Source organism: Diabrotica virgifera, chromosome 1, assembly GCF_917563875.1.
Source record: "Diabrotica virgifera virgifera chromosome 1, PGI_DIABVI_V3a".
Lineage (NCBI taxonomy): Eukaryota > Metazoa > Arthropoda > Insecta > Coleoptera > Chrysomelidae > Diabrotica > Diabrotica virgifera.
The window spans coordinates 199,166,345-199,172,497 of record NC_065443.1 but is presented as its reverse complement, the minus strand read 5'-3'; positions in this window follow the sequence as shown (position 1 = coordinate 199,172,497).

The window sequence follows — 6,153 nt, the reverse complement described above, 5'->3', positions numbered from 1 at the left end:
TCCTCCAGATCTTCTTGATTTATTCTTATTTCGTTTAACGAAAATACACCTTCCTCTTGTGTCAAAATATTGAGTCCCACCTGAAAAACAATTGCTTCCTTTTTTCCAGTGTCTTTATCCCGTGTGAGAGCGTCGGCTATAATGTTGTCTTTTCCTTTTATGTATCGAAACTCAAAATCATACTCCTGTAGTAACAAAATGCCTCGATGTATAGGATTGTTAACCAGTCGATTTTTCATGATATGCACCAAAGCTGCATGATCTGTTTCGATTGTGAATTTTGCTCCTAATAGATAAAACCTTAATTTATTTACACAAAAAAGTACGCTAGCAAACTCTAATTCAGTCACACTGTATTTTCTTTCGTGTGTTTTTGTCACCCGGGAAATAAAACAAATTGGCACTTCTTGGTTGTTTTGTATCTGCGACAAAACTCCCGCGAATTTTTGGATGGATGCATCAGTTCGTAATATGAAAGGTAAATTGTACATGGGATGATATATTTTAGTTCCTTTCGAGAATTCTTCTTTTAATATTTGGAAAGCTTTCTCTTGTTCTTTTTTCCAATTCTATTTAACACCTTTCTTCAATAAGTTTATCAATGGAATCTCCTTCTGGCTCAAATCAGGAATTAGTTTTTTGAAATGTTGATCGTCCCAAGAAAACCTCTCAATGTTTTCAAATTCGTTGGCCTTGGGTATTCATCTATGAGTTTTACCCGGTCCTCGGCTAAACTAACTGTTTTTGTTTCCAATTTAAAACCCAAATATGTCACTTCTTTTTGAAAAAATTGACATTTTTCAATATTCAATTTTAATCCGGCCTTGTCCAAATCTTCTAAGATAATTTTTATGTGTTTCAAATGACTCGATGTATCTGGTGAAAAAATTAATAAGTCGTCGATGTAGTGTACTATAAAATCAACATACCTGTTCAATATTCTATGGAGAGCTCTTACCAGTGCTGCACAAGCACTTTGTAACCCAAAAGGCACTACTTTATATCGGTACACAATACCATCGATTGAAAAAGCGGTGTAGTTTCTACATTTTTCTGCTAACGGTATCAACCAAAAACTATGTTTTAAGTCAATTTTAGAAAAAATATGTGATCCCGTAATTCTCCCAAAAATAGCCTCGATGTTGACAGGTGATTCATATTGAGATACCGTGTGTTGATTTATATTCCGGGCATCCAAACATAGCCTCAATTGTCCACTGCTTTTTTTAACAATCACGATTGGGTTGACATACGGCGAGTCACATCTCTCTATGATTTGATCTTCTAACATTTTATTGATTTCTCCTTTCACCTCTTGTCGGTACTTATATGGGATGGGGTAAGTTTTCGATCGAAAATTTCCTAAGTCTTTAATCTCAAATGAATGTTCATACTTTTTAGCTACTCTGTTTTCTTCATTTATTAAATTTTCATACTCCCTCAATATTTCACGCAGTTCCTTCTTCTTTCCTTCTCCACCTATCAATTTTATTTCTTTTTCCTCCGATTCTTTACACATGTTTATTGTATATTCTGCCTCCTCCATTTTGCATATTTCTTCTTCAAATACCACAGTTTCAATGGTCTCTCTCTCGCCTTCTTTTTCTATTCTGATCTCTTCTTGTTCTGAGCTCATCTCTTCTTTTGAGGAATCCCAAGCTTCATTTTCTTGTGTCAATCTTTTTTCTTCTTTTTCTTCTTCTGGGCTCATCTCTTCTTTTGAGGAATCCTAAGTTTCATTTTCTTTTGTCAATCTCTTTTCTTCTTCTTCTTCTTTTTCTTCTTCTGGGCTCATCTCTTTTTTCGAGGAATCCCAGGATTCATTGTCTTTGCTTATATTCTGCTGCTTTCTTCTCTTTCTTTTCTGTCCTTGCTTCATTGCCAAATTCATTTCCACCGTTTAATTTTTGTCTACATTATCCTTTTTCCATTTCTCATGTTCCTTGTCCATTTCCAGAATGTCTTGTTCTTCTTCTTTTCCCTTTGTGATTTTCATCGTGTTATTTTTGAAATCTATCACCACATGTTTTTCTGACACTTCATCCACTCCTACGATCATATCATGCATCATGTTTGGCATTATAACACATTGTAGTGCATAAAATTTCTTCCCCAATCGAACCTTTATTCGTATTCCTTCATTTATTGTTGCCAAAGTCCGTTTATTTGCGCCCACTAAATTTACCCTGGGAATTTTGTAAATTAAATTCGTTAAATCAACCTCTTCTATTAATTTCCTGTTACTCAATGTAATTTCCGAACCAGTATCAATCATAATTTTAATCGGTTTCTCATTGATAAAACCATCTACAAATTTTAAATTAAATCCACTTCTTTTATCATTATTTCCTGCTAATTTAATAAATTCCTTCGGGTGACAAAAAATTCCTGTTTGTTCTTTTGTGTTTAGTGAGCGCCTTCGTGAAAAGACGCTTGCTGTTCTTCTTCGCTTTTTCTTCCGTCGCTTTGTCTCTCATCCTCATATTCACCTATTTGCGTATTGTTTACCGCTCTTCTATTTTCTCTTGGTCTGTCGGACCCGTATCGGTTTTCACGATTTTCCTGTTCATTCCTTCTATTATCATTTCTGTCTTCTTGATATGTGCGGGTGTTATTTCTATTTTGGTTTTCTCAATACCTGTCTTCGTTCCATTGCCGATTTCTTTGTTCATAGTTTCCTCTTCCGTTGTCTCTATTTTCGTTTTCCCTCCTATCTCTTCTTGTATAATCTCTCCTAAAGTTTTGTCTTCTATCTCTATAGTCTTGATTTTCGCGTTGTCTATAATTTTCTTGCGATCTTCTTATTTCTCTTTCTCTCATTTTTGCTTCTCGTATTTGTAAGAATTGGCATAAACTGTCGATATCTTTGTAGTTTTGTAACGTTATGTGATCTTCTAAGGTATCTTCAAAATGTCTGGCTATCGGTTCTACTAGCTGTTCGGAAGAATAATTGTACTGTAGATGTTTTGCATTGTTGTATAATTGTAGTGCATATGTTTTTTTCTGAAATACCCATTCTATCATGGTACCTCCCATTTTGCAACTCCTTGTTTATTTCTAGCTGTTGTATTTTTCCCCAGAAATTACTCAGGAACTTTTGTTCGAATTTATGCCAATTGTCCAATTCTTCTTCTTTGCTATCAAACCATAAACTCGCCTCATCTTTAAGATGGTTCCTTATTGTTTCTTTGGCTGTTTCGAAGTTACCGATGTATTGTACTTTCTTTTTAAATTATTTATGAAAATTACTGGGTGTAATTTTTTTACATCCCCGCCAAATCTTATTTTCACATCCTCTGTACTATGAATAATCGTTTCCCTTCTTTCTCCGAAACTTTGTTGATTCCTCATTTCCTCCATTTTTCTTTCTATTTCTCGCCTGTCTTCTTGTAATGCATTTTCAAATTTGGTTTCTAAATTTTCTAGTTCCTTTTTCTGGCAATTGTTTATCTCCCTCATTTTGATTTTGATTTCTTTAATCTCTATCTCCTGTTTCTCGCTCTTTTCTGCAATCTCTTCGATTTTTTTAATAATTTCTTTTTGATACTCTATATTTCTGTTGTTTTCTTCTATTGCTTGTTTTGTTTCCTGTTGATTGTCATCCATTTTTTGTTGTGTTTCATTCATTTTTTGATCCACTTTATCCATTTTCTTTGATGTTTCTTCCTGATTTTCTTGCATTGTATCCATTTTTTGTGACTGGAGTTGCATCAGTTGTAATAATTTATCTATTCCTGATAATTCCTGTTGTTCTGATGCTATGATTGTTGTTTCGAAAATGTCTTCTTGTTCTAGATGTTCTGCTTGTTCCAAATGTTCTTCTTGTTTTTTGTTTTCTTTACTTTTGCTTCTGGTTGTTATCGACATGTAGTTAAAATTTATCCCCGCTTGATACGAGATTCGAAAATACCTTGTATGCTGTAGAGACGAAAATTTTTCTCTCCCCAAATATAATCAATTTATCACACAAATTTTCAAATTTATCAAAATTCAAATCAAGCAAAAATAAAATAAATATGTAAAATTGTACCTAGATAAAAAATAACTCCAAACAAAATATTTCATAAATTTTAAATATATCACTTTTTCCGACGGGCAAATAAATTTTCCTTCACCTGTCTTTTCCGTTTCCTATCCCTTCAAATTCACAACCAGAGATACCTTCACGCCACACGTTGGTTCGCCATGTTGTTATGATCTACTTTTTATTACTTTAATATCAATTTATCTTTATTTGATTACTCCAATTAATTATTAATCAATTATCCAATTGTCGCAAAACATACAAAAATTTAAGTAAAAATCTCAGGGTGCCTTTTTATAATACAAAAAAATTATCTAAATTTTATTATGTTTTACTTATCTTCTCTCGTGGTTTCAGTATTTCTTGGTTGATTCTAATCAGGAAAAAAATATTAGGAAAATGAATTAAAGAGAAATATAAAATAAGCAAACAGAATTGTATTTTATTATCAAAATTAATACTCTAAAAATCGATCAAATTTAAAACCTGTGGACACAGCTGTCCGAATGAAATTTTTACCACTTAAATTTATTCTAGTTAAAAAAAACAATTTATCGGTTTGTTCCCGATGACTTTGATAAAACAAGCTAAACAAACAAATTTAGGTATTCGCAAAATTACCTATACTTCCTATTTACTTTTTGAAATATTGGAATCTTAATTCATATGCTTTTACTCAAAATTTTAGTTTCCGAACATAAAAATATCTTTCACATAAATTGACTGACCTTTTGCTTCACTCACTCTGATGTCTTCTCTTGACCCAAAACAGCTCTCCCCCGTTGACTATGTTAGGCTACCCATCAAAGCCCTCTCCGTTCTCAAGCTTCAAATCTATCAGCATACCAGCACCAATTCTCCAACAAAACACAAACCCCAAAATTCTCTCCTCTCCTTCTCACAGTAATACAGAATCAAAGAGGTATTTCATCTCAATTTGATCTGTCTCTCGTTACACTTTTCAGCTCTATTCTCCACTATCAAAACACCCTTGCTATCTAACTATCCACGAAAACGTTGACTGCTCTTCAGCGATGCCAATAACATAACGATCCTCTTTCCAAAACTATCTCAACATTCAAACAAAACTTTCCCCATTCCAAAGTGCCTAGCCAATCAGAAACATTTATCTCCCCACCTTCCTTTTTTATTTGAAAACAAACAGTCATTCTCTCAAAAATATTCCTACCCAAACTTATAACTTTCCGGAAATTATCTAAATATTCCTATCATTAAACAAACATATTTAAAATTCCAAAATTTCTTTACCTCAATCTCCTAAGAACTAATTACTATGGCTTTTCCTCTCGTGCATAACAAAACACCGTTATAATCTCCAAATACCCTGAACAATTATTGTCTATTCATATGACTTTCTCCCCTAATGTGTTCTATTTTTCAGGGAAAAAACTTACTAACGATAAATCACTTCTTAAAAACTACTTATAATAAATAGTTACAAATCAATGTACAGGGTGGATCAAATTTATGTGCCCGCGTTATATTAAAAAAATTAAAATTTTTATTCTATCTTTGATTGATAGATTGATCCACAATAATACCTAGATTACTTTGAAAAATATTATTTTTCGGTACTGAAATGTAAACACAGTTTGTCTTATCATCTTCAGGACCGCTCTCCTAGAGCCATTGTTGATGGTGTTACTGGAGGGTTGTTCAAATGAAAAGGTACGAAACGTCATAAAAATACTACGGGATAACGTAGTAAGACGTCCAGGAATGCAAATATAGCTTTCGGTTTCGATCGGGGCATGCCCGGGTACCCAAATGCGCACGAGAGAATAGAGACTATTATAAGGGTGCCGTCCAATTGATGCGGCCATAGAGAAATAACAACAAGGAGAGTGCTTGGTTGCATACATTTGATTGTCATACTAGACGCTAGCGACTCGATGAACTACTTACTGAACTACACGGCTAAAAGCGGGCGTGGCGGGTTATTTAAAATTGTTCTAGATTTCACTTAGCTATGAAGATCTATTTACAAAAACAAAATAACTGTATTTTTAAGTTTTCTGTAATGTTTTAGTGTAAAAACCTAATTTCTATAAAATAATTTGGAAATTGTAGTATCACTTACGCATTATTGTATTTATAATGTCATAAAT